Source organism: Colius striatus, chromosome Z, assembly GCF_028858725.1.
Source record: "Colius striatus isolate bColStr4 chromosome Z, bColStr4.1.hap1, whole genome shotgun sequence".
In the NCBI taxonomy this organism is placed as follows: Eukaryota; Metazoa; Chordata; class Aves; order Coliiformes; family Coliidae; genus Colius; species Colius striatus.
In genome coordinates, this window is record NC_084790.1 from 59,962,818 (window position 1) to 59,982,523 (window position 19,706).

A 19,706-nucleotide genomic window follows, 5' to 3' on the forward strand; every position below is an offset into this window, starting at 1 on the left:
TATTCTGGGATGAAGCCCTGCAAGGGCATGAGATGCACGCCTGCAGACTCTCCAGGGCCTAGGCATATGCCCCTCTCATCGTAATACAGCATCCCAACCTACAGAGAATGCATTGCGCATTTCGCTAATAAGAATCACCTACAACGTGAGCAGCCATGTCTAGGCAGACGGCTGAAGTGCCCTGCCCTGTTCCCTGACATTTTGTTCTTCTCCTATCACAAACCAACGTCTCACAGGAGCCCCAGCCGGTGCACACGCCAGCGCCAGCCACTTACGGCAACCCACAGATCCTCAACCCCCACTCCGCGGCTAGCCTACAGAACCTCCGGGCCGGCCTCCTCTCCCTCACGCCCACCTGCCTGGCAGCGCGCCACGGCCGAGCGGCCCGGCCGGCCCCCGACGCAGCCCTGCGACTGCCGTCCGCGGGCGCCCCCTTGGCCGCAGCAGCGACTCCCGGGCGCGCTGCGCGCTCGCTCCCCTGCCCAGCCGCCACCGCCTCCTTTCGGGGCGGGCACTGGACCCGCCTGTAGGCGTTTGCCGGGGAGAAAGTAACATGGTGGCCGCTTCCTCTCCAAACAGGAGCGGAGACGGGTCCGGCGGATCCTGAAGAGGCGGCGGGCGCGGGGAGAAGCTCTGGGCCAGGAGCACCGTAAAGGTCGGGGCAGACGAGGAGAACCCGGTGGAGCCGGCGGCAGGTGAGTGGCGGCGGGAGGCAGGCAGGCAGGGGGCCTGACAGGCTGGAGCTAGGCGCTGGACTTGGCGCCTCGTTCGCTTTCCACCGCCCACTCCTCAGAGTGCGGCGGGAAGCCGGCACTGCGGCGGGGGGGGACTCGTCTCCTCTCCTTCCCCCGGCTCCTTTCTCCTCCCCTTCCACCGCCAGAGGAAGCTTTCCTCCTGGACGGAGAGGGAAGGAGGTTCGGGGTGTTCCCCTGGCGCGGAGTCCGTCCCTGGGAAGGACTCCTTCCTGCCCTGCCCTGCCTCGGCAGGGCTTGCGCGCGAGGGCTAGCACTTACCGCGAGGGGCGGGTGAGGTCGAGGGGATTTCTAGGCTCTTTTATTTGAATTACTGGTATCATTATTGTTAAAGTGCCTGTGCGCCGTTCCTTGGGGAGCACTCGGCTCTCGGGGTGGCGCTTAGCCGCCTGGGGGAGGAAGGGGGGGGGGCAGCAGCGCAGCGCAGGTGACGGGCGCTGCAGGTGAGTTTCCGGGCAGCGCTCTCCTATACTTCTCCATAGTTTTTTCTCTCCTTTTCCACGTTCCGGCCCCTCCCCTCGGCTCTGACGTCAGCGGTAGCGAGGCCTCGGGCGCTTCGTGCTCCGCGGTGAAGCGTTAAGGCTTCTGGGCTGTCAGGGCTCGCTCTTATCAGTGCCGAAACGAAGATCGTGAATAGCGGTGTGGCGGCTGTTAGAGAGATGTTTGAAGAGCAGGGATCGTCTTTCTCCATCCTACGACCCGGTGACAAAAGCCTCATTATTAATAGTCATGCTGTGGTTCGGAAGCTGATATTTAAAAAAAAAAAAAAAGCTAGAGCTATAACTTTTCATCAGCCTAGTGATATCTAATGTGCCTTTGCTGTGCAACCAGATAATCTGTCTAGCAACAGGATCTGGTGATATGCTAGGGCCTTTGTATGTCAAAACAGGGAAAAAATATTTACAGAAGCTATCAGAAGCTTTCAATGTGATGTAAGCTGATTAACGGTGCTGTTAATGCCAAACATGATTATCTGAAGCATCTGAGCACAATGTAACATGTTGTTGATGCTGCAGTCTCGGAAAGGATGCAAGATCCGAACTTTATAATATTAAATCTAAATTAAATGCCTGTTCTGCACCAATCATTTTAATGCAATTTTCTCTTTTGCTGTTAAGATTGAGCGTGCCACAGACATGGACTGTTGTGCTAGTTTCAAACTTAATGCCTGTGGTTAAACTTTTAGATCTGCATGAAGGCCTAGCTTGTGAGCAAATAGGATGTTTGATTTTTTTTCTGTAAGCTATGTTAGTGTGACTTCAGGTGACTTCTGGAATATTTTCCTGGCATATTATGATGGTTTTTAACCAAGCTAAATTTGAGCCTGTACATGGGCATGTTAGCAAAAAGGAAATTATTTTAGATGTGCTCAAGTTGCACCAGAGGAGGTTTAAATTGGATATTAGGAAAAAATTTTGTCACTGAAAGGGTTATGAAGCACTGTAACAGGCTGCCCGTGGAGGTGGTTGAGTCACCATCCTTGGAGATATTTAAAATCCGTGTAGATGTTGCCTTTAGGGGCAATGTTTTAGTGGTGGGCTTGCTAGTGGTAGGTTTATGGTTGCACTCAATGATCTTAGGGATGTCTGCCAACCAAATGAATCTGTGATTCTATTTTCTTGTGTAGACTAAATACAAAGTTATTAAAAGTTTTTGCATCACTCTATTTAGGTAGGAAGTTAGAAGTTAAGGCAGTAAATATTTTCTGTGTTCTAGGGGGGAAAAATGCTGAAATGCAAATTACTTTGTACCTGTTTGGAAAATGAAGTATTTTTTGTTTGTATTTTTTTATGAAAAGTAGTCATGACCAAACTCAAGTGACCACCAGATTACTAATGAGACTAGGATATATATTACAGGTGCTTATCACAAAGGACACGAAATTTAAAAAATCCAAACTGTTAGATTGTTTGGGAATGCTTGTATTACAAGTACAACTGTAAGTCTTTTAAAGAGATTTTTTTTTAATAATTGGTTTACAGACTGCTTTTTACTGTTCCAGTGGATATCAAACACTAGTAATGCATCTTGTCTTTACTAGTGCAAGGAGAAGGTTCAATAGAAACCAGAAAGATAAGTACTGGCTTGCCTACATGACTTTTACCTTCTATGTTAAAACACTTAGTAGCACACATAGAAAAACATTATAAATTTAGATGGGTATTTTCTTAAATGCTTATAGATAAGTATAATGCTATGTTTGTCTGTTCCTTCTTAGGCTAAAGTTGGGCTCTCTATATCCCAAAGCAACATAATGAGATCTTCTTGGACTATATCTAAAATGTTGGTTTTCATGTTTGAAGATTGCATGTGAGTTTTCTTTCCAATCAACTTTTGTATGTTTTTGAATGAAAACCATCTAACTCGAGCGAAATGGTGATAAAGGTAACATCCATCTGACTCAACATGTATGAATTCTCGTTTGGAGTAGCAGTGCTACAATTGTTGAAATATAGTGCTTATTAAGCTTGGTTATGCCTTAGGTTTGCCTTTAACCAGTGGAGAGTTGAATTTGAAATGCAACCTTGGGATGCTTTTAGGACAAGTAAGTTCCAGTGACAGCTGTGGTACATGTGTCTGGGTTTGCTTGAAAATTTGGTAGGAAAAACATCTTGGTAGGGTGAGGTAGGGAGAATATATTGCCAGAATTGAAAGAGGAATGTCGGGTAGTCTTTTGACTGTTATGTAAGATCAGATGTCTTATTTGTTAAACTTTCAAAGGCAGTAGGTGTAGAGCAGTGTATGTAAAGACTAGCACATTCAATGATCTTTTTAATGGTTTCTCCTTTTCTGACTGATTTAGCCTTCTGACTGAAAAAAACAACAAAAAGCATCTGCAACCTATAAACCTGGCATCTTTTCGTTATAGAAGTAGCTTGCAATATAGAAGTCTATCTGACAGAACTGTTTTTCATGTGCTTGCCAGTCATCCTGAGGCATACTGAAGATCCTAGTCTAGATGATCTTTAAAATTGTTTATGGTGTTCATAGTAATAGTTATTAAATTGCTTCCTATGTGACTTGCAGGTAGTTGTCCATTACTGCTTATTGAGATACGTAAAATGAGATTCAGTTTGCTGCACTGTGCAGCATGAGGCTTGCTTTCCTCCTCCAGTGATTCAGACTGTAAACTGAAGTCTTTGAATTTTTTAAAATCTACTTTTGAACTTGCTACAAAATAATCCCTCTCTCAAAACTGTTGTCCTTATGATGCTGCTTTTTTCCTCTTGGTTAAGAAAGTAGCATCCTGGAAGTATTTCACATCAATGGTGCTAATTGGAGTTCTTTATTTTTGCAAATTTGTGGAGCTAAAGGCTCACAGCTCTGACTTCTGTGCAAATGGTTGTTAGAAGCAAAGTGAGTTAGTTCAAGTCTGGACTACAACCTGCATTCTGGTGTGTTCGTTTTGTGTTCACTTATTCATACCACTGCATCTGTCACAAAATATCCACATACAGACTTATTCTAAAGTTCCAGTAATATAGTTACACTGTGCTGTGTGCATTCCAAGCTGGAGTAGAGCAAAAGATTTTGTCTTGGTTAATATCTCACTCTAGCCCTTTGTTTCTGCTTACAGGCTCTTCAGGGGTAGAAGTGTTGTTCTGATGTTTACTGTTTGCATTGGCAGTCAGGAAACTTGAAAACTTTTTTTCAGAATATCAAAGATTATAATGATATTCTCCATTTATGCATGTGACTCTTTGTTTTCACTTTATTTTTTTAAGAGCATCAAGCTCATGGTGGCTGATACAAAGAACAGTAAAAAAAGTACCCATGATTTCTTGCCTTAAGGTTGGCTTGTATGTCATTAAACATTCCATTTGTTTTGTTTCAGTTAAATATAGTGAGCCAGTTTTGCCTTATTTTGCTTTCATCTTCACATTTTGTGACACTTCCTTTCCTTTCCTCTCAAAAAGTCTCTCTAAAGAGACTTGTGGCTCTTCAAGCATCAGCCAAGACCTTGTCTAAAAGATGTTAAAAACAGGGTAAATCAGGGATTGACTTGCAAATTAAGTTGTTCAATTCTGGCAGGAAAAGCTGAGTTTGCAATTGCAAATCTTGAAAGTAGTGGAAGCTTTCTTCCTCTTGAAAGTGTTTCCCAGTTGTGAACGAAATGCAGCTCTACTACAAAACTTGGCAATTTTTTTTTTTACTAGAGAGGCAAAGGACCCCATGTTTTTGCTTTCTCTTGATACCTACACATTTAGTGATAGATTTTGCCATTACCATTATCATTAATTACAGCCCTTGATCAGTAACGCTTAAAGTGAAACCTAGCTGCTGATGCATTCTTCAGTGCTCCGCTTCCACTTTGCAAGTGTTTCATGTTGAGGTATTGTGTGACTGGTGAATGCAAGATTATTTTTTTTTTTCATCGTTATTTTGTCATTTTTCCTTTCCTTCTTGGGCAACCCAGTGCTGCTATTCCTGGTGTTGCATAACATGATTCCAGCCGTCTTTGTTCTCTGGGGAAGAAACAATACTCTCACCCAGATAAGAAACCTGACATAGGTAGAAGTCTTGCAAATAAGATACCCTCCAGCTGTGTGTATATAATGTGTAAACTATATCAGTCTGCTTTAAGAAGGGAGAAAATTATGATTGTAGTTGGGAAAAAGAAAAGCACAACTAGAGAGAAGATATGTAGGAGTAGTTATGTGAAGAAGAAGTTCAAGCACTTAATTAATGTTTCAGGAAAAGCAGGAAATCAAGACATCTGAAGTCATTTAGTTAAGCCCTGAAACTTCTACAGGATATCCATTTTTGATCTAAAAGAAAGCTATGGAAAGGAAAAACAAGGTGAACTGCTGAGTCACAGCAACAGGTTATTCAGTTGGTTACTCTAATCATTGAATGGGACTATTGCAAACTATGAAAACTGGTGTGGCCAGTTCTCAACAGTTAATCAGATCCCTGTCCTTGGAAGTGACAGCAACTTGGAAGTAACAGAAGCTTACATAGACTAGGAAGTAACTTGTACCTATGCCTTAATTGTTTTCTTGAGCTCACTTGGTAACATTTTAAGTAATGAATGACCCTAATGAAAATATAAATTTCTGAGTATCTAGGTGTGAGATACTTTATCTAGCTAAGTGTCAAGAAATTGTTTTGTTTGAAAGGAGTATGAACTTAGGTGTACTGAGGTGGTGAGGTTCAGTTGTTTTTTTTGTTGTTGAAGGTGTCGACAGTATCTTGTAGATTTCTTTAAAACGAATCCTAAAAAATAAGCTGTGTCCTTGATGGAGGAAATACTTTCAGAGATGTGAATAGCCTGAGAAATGTTTAATATATGTAAAACATATGTTAAATATATATCTCTTACACCTGTTAAGCTTCTGAAGGCACCAAAGATGTGACTAAATAGTGATATTTACAGAAGTTAATTTTAGCCTGAGAGACTCATCTCCTTAGGCTCTTTTCTTGCCCTATTATCCACCACTTACTTTTTGGGGAGTAATTCCCAATTAAAGCCTCACTTAAGGTGCTCTCTCAGTCATTTGAAGCTTCTCTTCCATTTCTTGTAGAAGGAACCTAGGAAGGCTAACCATGTGAGATTTAGTTTCCTGAATAGTTCTCACAAACATCTATGAATAAAATTTCGATTTAGTATGAGAACAGAAGAGCGCAAGTCATTTTCTGTCAGGCTTTCTAAGTCATGAACCACTGTGATATATAGATGTGTTAATGAATGGGAGTAGTATGCCTTTTATTGGTCACATCCAGGTTGATAGCAAGCAAGAGTTGATAACCAAGGATATTTAAGAGGTGGAAGCATATTTCTCTTTACATATGTTGTAGAATTTTGAGGGGAAAAAAGATTTTCTGGTCTTGTGATGAGGTCCTCTGTAAAAATCAGGTATCTTCATTGTCTCAGAAGTGACTGAAAATTTTAATGAAATGAAGCAAAATACAAGTAAAATTTTCAACAGAATGTCAAAATTTGCTGTCTGTGGATAAATGATCAGTACAAACAAGCAGTATTTTTTAGTCATATGACTACATGTATGCTTTAGCACAGATGTGTACACAATCTTCTTGATGTTACTTGTGAATGCTTTTCCATTTCTGTACTCTCAATATTGACATAGCTTTACTGTCCTTTACGTGGCTTTGCACCACTTTGTTCTGTCTTTGGAGTTACGACTGGACTGGATTTTGGTTGCATCAGTCATGTGAATATTGTTTAAAATAATCTGGAAGAAACGTGGGAGGCAATTGTAGACAGATATTGTGCTTTTTTAGCTTGCTGTTTCTCCTTTAGCCTTTATCTAGGAAAGGGAAGAATAGCTTAGATACTAAAAGGAGCACTTGTCTTTAGAAAATCGTGCTAAAGTATTTGACAACACAGAAGATACTTAGGAAAATTGAGGGCGTGAGTTTTCAGGAACCAGATTACTAAGCCTAAGCTTTTTGTGCATGACTTATTTGTAGTAGGTGCCCTGCAGAGCGAGTAGTTTAGCGGTGTTACTTGGAGGTTTGTCTACACTCTTTCTGGTTTTGATGCAGTTGTGCTAATGCAAACCCTCATTGCAAAAATGTGCTGCAGATCAAAATCGTGGTATGCCTTGGTGCAGCATAAAGAGCAAAAAGACAGTTCCTCCTGTAAGAGTCTCACTGCTGCAGCGTAAGACCAAAACCATGAATATTCTAACTGCTGTCAAACCAGCGGTTTGGACTTTTTAAAGCCATCTTGGCAACGATCTTGGCTAAAAAGAATTTCTTAATGAGGAGCTGGCAAGAGTATTGAAAGACAAACTTCTGAAGTGTTAATAAGCTCCTTCCAAGCTTGAAAAGCAGACCAGAAAGAATGAAAATGCTGACATGAAACCAAGTGATTTGAGACTTGTGTCAGAGGTTAAACAGAAATGGGAGTCATCCTTCTGGTAGCCAGGAAGGGTGATCAGTAGTGTGGGAATAGGCTGTGAGGCTCCAAAAGTGTTGATGAAGCAGTCTGTGTTTGATATGATAAAGCTGTCAGAGAGACCTACAGAGAAGAATGACCTTTCCCTGCAGCACTCCACCCCGCCACCTCCCCCAAGAAAGCTAAAAATGAGGAAAATCATATTCCTCAACACTAGTGAGTGGGGTTTCTGCTCTGGATTTGTAGAGGCTTTGAGATGCTTTCAAGCAGCGTATGGCAACTAACAATAGATGAAATCAAAGTATGATTCTGTGATCTGGCAAATCTCTGTTACTGGGGATTCTGTCAAGATAATTTCAAAGCTAATACTTAACCATATTACTGCTTAGGAGAGAGAGAGCAACAAGAGTGTCTAAACCTCTTACAGAGGTTACTTCAAGTAACCTCTCAGGTAGGATTTGAAACAGAACCTCTTCTCTCCTTTGACCTGTAAAAACCAACACATAGTCTGGCTTCACCCCAGCCTAAAAAGGGCATGAGAAGAAGCCCTACAGAAAGCAATCTAGGAGATTTGTGCCCCTAAAAGGCACTTAACCACTGGATTATTGTCTCTTGACTTTTTCTTCCCTGTTTTATTTCTGTTTCAGGCTACTATATTTGGCTTAGTTCCAACAAAGTTTCCAATTACAGAAAGAGTTCTCTAACAAAGAATGTTTCCAGGGCTGCAGATGTTTCACTCATTACATAATACTGAGCATGGCTAACCTTTAATACTTGCGACTGGGGCAGTCAGTGCATTTATAAAGTGCATTCCTTAATCTGAGGATTTTTTTTTTCTCTTGGACTTTCTTTTCAGTCTCTGGAGTAGTTGTCATGTGAAAGAACAGTTTAGGTATTTTACTGATGAACCAAGGTTAAACTGGTTTATTTAATGACTGTAGCTGGACTGCTTGCTGATTATCACATGTTCTCACACCTTTTCTATTTCTGTTTTCTGCTCCTGACAGTAGAACTTAGTTTACTGATACCAAATCTGCCTTCGTTGATTCCAGCTGTAGACTTCATAGGTCACTTCAAAATTTATTTTTAGGCGTCACATGTCTGTAACCATGGTAATTTTTATAACATTGTACACTTGAAATCACCGTATAACAGGTAAACTTGAACTGTTGAATACAGTTGTGTGGATAGTCTGGAATCAGAGTTTTTCTCCCCTCTATCTTTTCTCCTCCCCTCTCTCCTTTCCTTTCCCCTCTTCCCCTTGCTGTTTTGTAGAAATGGTGACCGGTTGTGTTGACAATCGGGGGGGAAAAAGAGTGAATGCACAGTTCTGTTTCCTATAACAAAATCTTGAAATGTCAGTAGTTTGCTTTTGTTATTTTTCTGAAAATCTGAAAATTTATCTGAAAAGCTGAAAATTTACAAGTACCTTCCTTTCTTACTTTGATAATTTATGTGCCAGCAATCCAAGGAATTGCATACAAGACAGGAAAATACAAAGAAAATTCAGGATAATGGAGAACAATAATTATTTTGATTCATTGCAAAATTATTTTTGAAAGCTGTAAGACTTCTTAGTAACAAAATTAGTGCTTAAGTGGAAAACTTGTTTATGGCTCATTAAACTAGGAAGTTATTACCACATAATTATCGTATAATATGATATTTTATTTCATAGAAACATAGACTCATAGAATGGTAGGGTTGGAAGAGACCTTTACAGATCATCTAGTCCAACTCCCTGCAGAAGCAGATTCACCTAGATCAGGTCACATAGGAACATGTCCAGGCAGGTCTTGAAGACCTCCAAGGAAGGAGCCTCCACAACCTCCCTGGGCAGCCTGTGCCACTGCTCCCTCACCCTCACAGTGAAATATTTTTTTGTTATGTTTAAATGGAACTTTTTGTGTTCCAGCTTCATCCTGTTACCCGTGTTGCTAGATACTATAGAAAAAAGGGATGCCCCAAACCTCCTGACACCCATTTAGATATTTCATGGAATCGTAGAGTGATAAGATCCTCCTTCAGTCTCCTCTTTTATAGACTAAACAGCCCCAGTTCCCACAGCTTTTCTTCATAAGGAAGATGCTCCAGTCCACTGATCATCTTGGTGGCCCTGTGCTGGACTCTCTCCAGCACTTCCCTGTCCCTCTTGAGCTGAGGAGCCCAGAACTGGACACAGGATTCCAGATGAGGCCTCAACAGGGCAGAGTAGAGGGGAAAAAGAACCTCCCTTAACCTGCTGGCCACATTCTTCTTGATGCATCCCAAGATGCCATTGGCCTTCTTGGCCACGAGGGTACATTCCTGGCTCATGTTTCATTTATTACCAACCAGCACTCGCAGATCTCTGTCTGCAGAGCAGCTCTCCAGCAGGTCAATCCCCAGCCTGTACTGGTGCATGTGGCTGTTCCCTCCCAGATGCAGGAGGACTCTGTATTTGTCCTTATTGAACCTCATGAGGTTCCTCTCTGCCCAACTCTCAAGCCGGTCGAGATCCCACTGAATGGCAGCACAGCCTTCTCGGGAATCAGCCAGTCCTCCCAGTTTGGTGTCATCAGCCGACTTGCTGAGGGTACACTCTGTCCCCTCATCCAGGTCATTGATGAAGATGTTGAACAAGACTGGCCCCAGAACTGATCGCTGCGGAACTCCACTGGCCACAGGCCTCCAACTTGATTCTGTGCCATTGATCACCACCCTCTGGGCTCTGTCATTCAGCCCGCTCTCAATACACCTCACTGTCCACTAATCCAAGCCACACTGCTTGAGCTTTCAGATGAGGATGTTATGGGAGACAGTGTCAAAAGCCTTGCTGAAGTCAAGGTAGATGACATCCACTGCTCTCCCTTCATCTAGCCAGCCAATTACACACTCATAGAAGGCGATAAAGTTGGTGAAGCAGGATTTCCCCTTGGTGAATCCATGTTGACTCCCCCTGATAACCACTTTTTCCTTCGTATGTTTAGTGATGACATTCAGGCTGAGTAGTTCCATCACTTTTGCAGGGATGGAGGTGATGCTGACCAGCCTGTAGTTTCCTGGGTTGTCCTTCCTGCCCTTTTTGAAGACTGGAATGACACTGGCCTTTCTCCAGCCTTCAGGCACCTTGCCTGTCCTCCATGATTATTCAAAAATGATGAAGAGAGGCTTAGCAATCACATCAGCCAGATTTGCAAAAGTCAGTTAATTTCCTCACCACCTTAATAGGAAGCACTCTAGTGCATCATTTCAAAGCCCATGGTTTGAAGTTGAAAAGGAAAAGCACCTTGGAAGAAGAGACACATGTGTTTTCCATTACGTGGATGGTGTATTTGTTAATGGCTTTTGTAAAGATGTCAGTAGCAAATTATGCACTCCTTCTATGAGGTTCAACAAGTACAAGTGCAGAGTCCTGCATCTGGGCAGGAATAACCCCGTGCACCAGTACAGGCTGGGGGTTGAACTACTGGAGAGCAGCTCTGCAGAGAGAGACCTGGGAGTCCTGATTGATAATAAACTAATAATGAGCCAGCAATGTGTCCTCGTGGCCAAGAAGGATACATTGCTCGTGACATCCTGGCATGCATCAAGAAGAAAGTGGACAGCAGGTCAAGGGAGGTTCTTCTCTACCTCTATTCTGCCCTGTTGAGGCCTCATCTGGAGTCCTGTGTCCAGTTCTGGGCTACTCAGCTCAAGAGGGACAGGGAAGTGCTGGAGAGAGTCCAGCGCAGGGCCACCAAGATCATCAGGGAACTGGAACATCTTTCATATGAGGAAAGACTGCGGGAACTGGGGCTGTTTAGTCTGGAGAAGAGGAGATTGAGGGGTGATCTTATTAATATTTATAAATATCTAAATGGTGGGTGTCAGGAGTTTGGGGCATCCCTTTTTTCTATGGTATCTGGCAACAGGACAAGGGGTAATGGGAAGAAGCTGGAACACAAAAAGTTCCATTTAAACATAACAAAAAACTATTTCATTGTGAGGGTGATGGAGCCCTGGCACAGGCTGTCCAGGGAGGTTGTGGAGTCTCCTTCCTTGGAGATCTTCAAGACCTGCCTGGACATGTTCCTATGTGACCTGATCTAGGTGAACCTGCTTCTGCAGGGAGTTGATCTCTAAAGGTCCCTTCCAATCCCTACCGTTCTGTGATTCTATGAAACTGCAAAAGAGAGATACCAAATGTCTGTCTTGATCAGGTTTTAAGGAATGATGGATAGCTTTAGCCATTGTAGGAGTTACAGTTAAAAGTGTAGAGATATTTTCGTTTCCTACCTGTGGTCTTTTGCCATTTGGATTTTAAGTCAATCTGATAATTTGATGTTAAGATTTTTTTTTAATTATTATTTAATCAATTTATAAAGTACATTTTGTTTTTTAGCATTAACTGTAGAGCTGTTTTTGACATTCCAAGAGCTTAAAGCAGAAGTAATTTTGTTCTCAAACATTCACAGTTTGCAGAACTGTGTTGTACAGGTGGGTGAAAAAAAAAGAGGCAGGTTTTCATCCAGCTGTTTGGAGGCTTGATGCCTTTTGTTCTGTAGAAATTTCTTACCTGGGATGATTTGATGTGATATTTCTGATCTTTGCCTACTGTAGTGCTCTGTTCTATTTGGACAGCTTTAGAAAACTTTCCCACCAATCTGATTACATTCATTTTATGCCTGATTTTTGTGTTTGGCTGCTGTCAGAAAAGAATCTGGTGTGCAATCAGCTAGTACAGAGTCAACATCTTTTTTTTCTCTGAATGTGTACAAGTTTGTGACAATTAAGCTACCTGAGGCAAAAAGCCAGTTTAGATTATTTACAGTATTGAAACTTGCTACAACTTGCTTTCTGATCAGGGTCAATTAACTGATAAAAGCCACCTTGTAGGAATACTTCATTAAATAGAACTGGAAAGCCTTTTATCTTTCACTATGTCTTTTTTATTTTTCACAATGTTGTAGACCTCTCTAAGAGCTTGTAGCCTGTTATCTATTTCAGTTTTGAAACTGCTAAGAAGGAATGGTTATGTATTTGCATATGTGCATGTTGAAACCTAGTTGGAGGGGGGTGACATCCAACCATTCTTGTTCAAGAGCTGGTTGTGTTAAAACAGGTAAGAAGATGGGCATTGCATGTCTGGGAAGTTATTTGTGCAACTTATTTTTTCTAATACCTACGTGATTTAGTCAAATAACTGTAACTGTTCTTTCATTTTATAATATATAAGTGTGATATGCATTCAGGAAAAGAAAATCTTTAAATGTTTGTGTACGAATTCTTTTGACACTGTCTGTGAGACTACTTTTTTTTCCCTCTTTTAATCACATTAAGTGTTAATGGTATGCTTGAAGTAATATTGCTTACTTTGTCTTTCATTGTGGTATAGCCAGCAACTAAGCACCATGCAGCCACTCCACTCCTCTCCCTCCCAGTGGGATGGGAAAGAGAAAAAAATAAAACTCATGAGTTTAGATTAGAACAACCCCAATAACTAAAATACAATACAATAGTATTAATAATAATAGTAATAGTAATTAAAAGTAATGTAACAAAAAGAGATAAAATTATGCACAGTGCAGTTGCTCATCACCTGCTGACTGATGCCCAATCTGCCCTTCTGGACAACTCTCCCTAGTTTGTATACTGAGCATGATGTACTATTTCAGGTAGTGATGGCAAATTCAGATCAGCTGCCCTGGCCACGCTCCCTCCTAGCACCTCTTGCTGGCAGAGCAAGGGAAACGGAAAAATCTTTGGCTCTATAGGATATATACTACTTAGCAAGAACTGAAACATCACTGTGTTAGCAACATTATTCTCATGCTTAATCAAAAACACAGCAATATAACAGCTACCAGGAAGAAAAATCACTCTATCCCAGCCAAAACTAGAACAGGGCTGTGTATGTATATGTAAGTTTGTCTCTGTGTGTATTCATGGTATATTCTTAGACACAGTAAAATGTGCTTCAGAGAACGCATTTATGGATGTGTCCATATAACTTCTCTGCATGCTGTTATTGCTATTTTAATTGTTTGATAAGCTTTTGGTTCATCTGAAGAGGTTTGATATGGATGAATTGACTGGTTTCTAATATTCCATTCTGTAGTAATTTAAAATAATTAGAAATGCATATGCAAAGTCTGACTTCTGCTGTCCCATATGCACCAAACTGAAATGCATGAAGATGGAGTTGCACACTTCCCTGACGAGAAATGGGCATGCTTAAAAGTGACTATGGAATGCACAAGCAACTGGATTGCAAGCTCTTTGGGAACCTGTACTCTGGTATATTCTGGTTGTTTAGTGGTGATAATGGTGACTGCTTACATTTAAGCCTGTGTAATTATATATGTGTCCTAGAATCATATGTGTATTTTGTGGTTAAAAAAAAAGTTTTAATTGTCAAGTATAGTCCATGATTGATTGCTCATTGCTGTTCAACGTGGTTTCAATTAATAGCTTCCATTTCTTGAAATCCTGTTAAACAGAGACAAAATTGGAGACAATGAGAACATAAGCAATCACACTGATTTATTGGATACAGTTAACATTGAGAACTACCTTCAATGTGTTCTTCTTGTTGCTGTGGAATACAAGTAGGAAATAGTTTAAAACCCAAACCAACTAAGCAAGCACTATTGTTGATGCATTTCCACTAATGTGAAATTTAAAAAATATAGTATTACTATTTTTTTACTTTTTTTTTTTTTAAATAACATTACTGCTAGCCATTGTATCCAATAATAGTTTCAATCCTTTAGCATTTGTATTTAGACTTGGGTTTTATGAACAGCCGTAGAGACAGAACTCTTAAGTGTCCAAATCCTCATTGCTGGTCAAACTTGCGAAGTTTAGGCCTTTAGGTTCTATCTTCTGTGATCTCAAATGGCTAAACCTTATTGTTCTGATTTAAGATCACGTGTTTCTGGGGGGAAAAAAAAAAAGGTTATTTTTTTCACATCAACTTTGTCCTATCTTTACTACTATTGTAGAATCACAGAATCTTAAGGGTTGGAAGGGACCTCAAAGAATCATCTAGTCCAACCCCCTGCCAGAGCAGGACCACCTAGAGTAGGTCACACAGGAACTTGTCCAGGTGAGTTTTGAATGTCCCCAGAGAAGGAGACTCCACAACCTTTTTGGGCAGCTTGTTCCAGTGCTCCCTCAACCTCACAATGAAGAAGTTTTTCCTCAAGTTTCTTTGGAACTTATGTTGTAGCTTATACCTATTGCCCCTTGTCCTGTCATTGGACATCATTGAGAAGAGCCTGGCTCTATCCTCCTGACATCCACCCTTTACATATTTGTAAAGGTTAATGAGATCACCCCTCAGTCTCTTCTTCTGCAAGCTAGAGAGCCCCAGCTCCCTGAACCTTTCATCATAAGGGAGATGCTCCACTCCATCATCTTTGTGGCTCTGCTCTGAATTCTCTCCAGCAGCTCCCTGTCCTACTTGAACTGAGGGGCCTAGGACTGGACACAATATTCCAGATGCAGTCTCAGAAGGGCAGAGTAGAGAGGGAGGAATACTGCATAAAGATTTTTTTACTAAGACCAGTAGTGAAAGGATATGGGGCAACAGTTTTAAACTTAAAGAGAGTAGGTTTAGGTTGAACATAAGGATTACTTTTTTTTTTTTTAAAGTGTGGTGAAGCACTGCGACAAGTTGCCCAGAGAAGTTATGGATTCTCCATTTCTGGAATTGTTCAAGGTCAGATGAGATGGGGCTCATCTAGTTGAAGATGTCCCTACCCATGGCAGGTGGGTTCAACAAGATGACCTTTAAAGATCTCTTCCAACCCAAACCTTTCTCTGATTCTGGCATTTCAAATGTGTGCAGAAAGAAGGGGGACAGGCTGAAGGCTTAGGGCAACTAGCTATATCTCTTTATAGTGTGTGACAGTGATTTAGCATCTTCCAACATGTCTTCAAAGAAAATTACAAATGTTGGTTTAATTTATTTCTATTTTCACTTTTTATGAGTAGCAGATACTACTTTATCTCAAAGTATCCTGTCTTGCTGATTACTTGTTTTGTCTAATGTGTATATGTGTTATGTAATGCTTTTGATGTGATTAAGGGATGTTTTCAAAGACATTCATTTTATAGAAGAAGTTCTGCACAGAGTGCTGTAGTGTAAAGTTAATACTTAACAAGCATCAATGAAGATTGTTTTAACAGAGGAAACAAATTGTTCTTCCCATCCCTTCATCAGTAGTGTACCTTAATCTCAGCACAAGATAAAACGATGATCTGTGTGAATAAAGTCAGATGTCTCTTTTCTCTACCACACCAAAGAAGTTCCTTTTTGAATTTTCAGAAAGGTAGACATACTTTGCCCACACTTTCTTTCTTCTGATTAGTTCATTGGAAATAATAGTGAAGCTCACATATAAAGGCTTGATCACATAGCTTATTAAGTTCTGTATTGGGGAATGAGGTGCCAGTGGTAGTTTTTGTGTTGTCTAACAAATTTTGCATAGTGCAGTAGTTGAAAAACAGTAATGCTTCTTTCAGATTGCAGGCAGTATATTTTCCAATTGTTGCAGATGACCTGACACACTGTCTTGTATCCATCCATTTGTCTTTTAAATTAGTTTAGCAAATCCAGTGTCTTCCCTGATCTTTAGGCCAGTGTATTTTAGAAATAAATCTCAAAGCAAAATGCATATACATTTTCTTAACTCCTTTACAGCCAATAGCCAAGTATAATTCACTTGCAAAACCAAGCATTTGTGTAGAAGTCCAGAGTTGTGTTTAACATCTGCCTTGCTTGAAAATCCTGACTGTGCAAACTGTTTACAAAATAGATGTTTTCAACCACTGTGCACAAAAATTGCTGAAGTTATTTTTCAGTTTGGAGTAAAACTTATTTGCTGTATAGTCTGGTACAAAGAAGGTATCCAGTCTTCAGTTCTTCAGCCATTTGTGTATGCATGCTGTAGGCTTCCACATAGCAAATACTTTTTAAGTAGCGCTTTCCACAGATTGTAGTTTTGAGGTACTGTCAGCATCTGAAAGAAGATGCAAGTGAGTTTACTAAATTGCAATGTCATGTGCAAGCCATTAATCACTTTAAAAAGTACCTGTATGATTTCAGTTACTTGACCATCAGTTCACCCGTTTCTGGACATTTTCACCCTATTTTCAATATAATCTTTCTGCTGGTTGTTTTTTGGGGGTTTTTTTCTTTTTTTGTAATTTAGGTCAAGAATATTTCTGTTCTGAGTGTTCATGTGGCTAGTGAAGGAAAAGTTCACTGATTATAAGAAAGAATTGGTCTTTCTTACAAAGCATCATTAGAAAAGCCATCTGCTTTTTCAAGGGAGCATTGTGTTAAGGTAATGCAGTTACTTCACTGCTTTTTAGTGCAATATGTGTTTCTCTAATTGCAGGAGATTGTGATTTGACTATAAAACTGGCTGCCATCTCTGATGTTATTTGTTTATTGATCTGATTTAATTTTTCTAGTAGACACTTGCTTAGAGCAAAAATTGGAAATGAACAAGATTTTTATAAACAAAATTCAACTTAATATTGTAGACATCTGTTATTTGAAGAAACCCTACCTTGAACTTTTTAAATTCAGTTTGTGTATAGTATGTAGTGAGAGTTTGTGGTGTTTTTTTCAAGTAGCAGAGTGCTCAGAGATGTGGAAATAAGAGGCTTTTAAGACTAACGTGATTTTTGCTAGTTGGCCTGATTCTTCTTTTTTTGATAAAATGACAGATAAACACTCCAGCTGGGAGTGAACTGAAAAAACCTTTGATATCCACACACTCTTGACATAAATTTATTCTAATCTTTTTGTGCATTGGGATACCAGCACTTACGACACTTCTTTTTTATTTTCAGAAATAGAAAGGAACAAAGATCTATTTGTACCAAAGCCTTAAAAACAACTACTTCTGAACCCACTGGGTAGTTATTTTTACTCTGGTGTGAGTGTGTATGCACAGGTTTCTCTCCTTAGTAGTGTCAGGTATAAGTATGGCATTTGTATATAAACTATCATATTGGCATTTGTGACAAACCCTTTCCCTTGGTTGCCTCTGTGTGCAGTTTTATGACTGTTATGTTTCCTTATCTTTAAATCAACTTGCCAAAGACTATGTTTACCTGTACCATTTGTTTCTAGTCTTATGCTGGCTTTCCAGTCTAATTTTGGAGGATAATTTGACACTTCACATATTTGTAGCATTAGGACAGACCTGTACTTAGAATTCTAGACTTGCATCATTTTGTCATGAGTTCAGAGGGAGATAGCATAAAATATACTGTGGCTTTTAGGAATTAAAGACTTTAGTTAATTAAAAGCTGTTCTGTGAAAATGACCTATTGTCTGTACTAGAATGGAAGTTCCTGGAAAATAGGGGACAATTTTCTCAACTAGCTTTTTTTGAGTGGATCTAAACTGTGCATTATAGATTGGTATAGAAGTGCCTAGGTATCTTTGATTTGGCATGGTAAGCTCGTGTAGTATTGGGACAGTGTTGTGCTATCGTAACAATTTCATCCTGAAAATAACATGGCTGCAGAAGTTCTGTAGAAAGGCCCAAAAGGGGGCCGACTGTAATTGGAGTAGTGTGTTACACTTACATGACTACACTGCTTGTGGTTTCCATGCTGGTTCTGTATCTGCTCTTCACAACATTATTTGGCATATTAGTTATGCTGATGTCCCAAGTGTATTTAAAATGCTTTCTGAAATATTTTTAAACTTTTAAGACTGTACACAATGCCTGTTGGATCACCCTCCTAGTGTCATTACGATGTGTTCAGAAATGAAAGAGATGTGTAAACATTTGACAAGGTTAAAGAATCTTGCATCTCAGATGTTATTTTCAGAATAGTTTTTCATTTTAGTGAGTCCAATAAAACACTGAAGTCAAAGGCTGAAATCATACTCATCACTTTTCACAAAGATAAAAAAATAATTGCATGTCATGAATGTTTTTTCATAGCAACTTTCTAGCATTTCATAGTATTAGAAAATGAGAAATTCTAGGATATTAAGGCTTTAGAGTAGCAATTTTGCCAACGTTCCTTTCTACTGCATCCATATCTTTGCACTGTCCTGTAATTAATGAAGTACTGCTCATGGTACTTATCTTGTAGGTAGTGCAAAGCAAATGTTACTTGATTACAAATAGCTGGTGCTATGATAAAGAAAATGATGCCATTAATGAATTTATATAGAGAAATCCTAGGAAAATGGTTGTGCATCTAACAATATTTAGATAAATATTCAAAGTATGACAGATAGCTGAAGAACACTTCCACAAATGAATACATCTTAGAGATGTCTCTTTTTTGAGTTTTACAGATAATGCAGGAGAATTTTTTTATATCTAAAGGAGTCTTCAGCTGTATCAGTGTCTGTAAATGAAGACCAAGAACTTGAAATAGTGATCTCCATTCTAGAATTGAAAAGCTTGTAACTGTGTGATAAAAGCACAAGCACAATGAAATAAAATGCAAATACATTGTCATCCTTGCTTCACTGGCAGCTTGTAACTTCCTTTCAGAAATTCTTACATACTTGCAGAAGCAGCTCTGGTAGTCTAGCTATATCTAAAGAAAAATTTAACAGAGATTTTTTTTTTTTCTTTCCTTCATATTTTTACTAAACCAATGTCTTGACTTAGACTAGTCATACCATGTGTCATTAACTGTTATCTGTGCAGGCTGGTTTTGTTTGTCATCTACAACAGGAATAACTTCCTGTGGGAATTCCTTCTAGAAATGTGGGAATTTTTTAAAATACACCTTTTATTTTGAAGACTTCTTTTTTTAAAAAATAATTTTGGTCCTAAACTGCTCTTGGCAAACTTTCCTATGAATGAATTGGAAAACTGACTTCACTTAAATGATTTCTCTGTAGCCCTTATGGATCTATATGGACTTGGAGGTTTGTAATTCCTCAAACAATATTGCTCCTATTCTTAAAACGGAGTTTTTCTTTTAACTTTATTTGACTGAAACTGAAGTATCTTTCTAGAATTTAAAAAATAATCTTTCATGGGACTTATGTTTTGACTTTTTACATTTTGTTTGTTTGGTTTTGGTTTTTTCAATGTATCCCACGTTTTCATCATTCAACACCAAAGTAACAGTTT

General features: G+C 39.8%; 1 protein-coding gene across 1 annotated transcript in view; it reads left to right on the forward strand.

Moving 5' to 3' along the window:
* The first annotated feature begins 538 nt into the window (after positions 1–538).
* The window catches only part of DENND4C (DENN domain containing 4C), an 82,050-nt gene continuing 62,882 nt past the window's right edge, over positions 539–19,706 (forward strand). The window contains exon 1 of the mRNA XM_062019489.1: positions 539–695. The gene's annotated coding sequence lies outside the window, so the exon portion shown is untranslated. The remainder of the gene's footprint in view (positions 696–19,706) is intronic.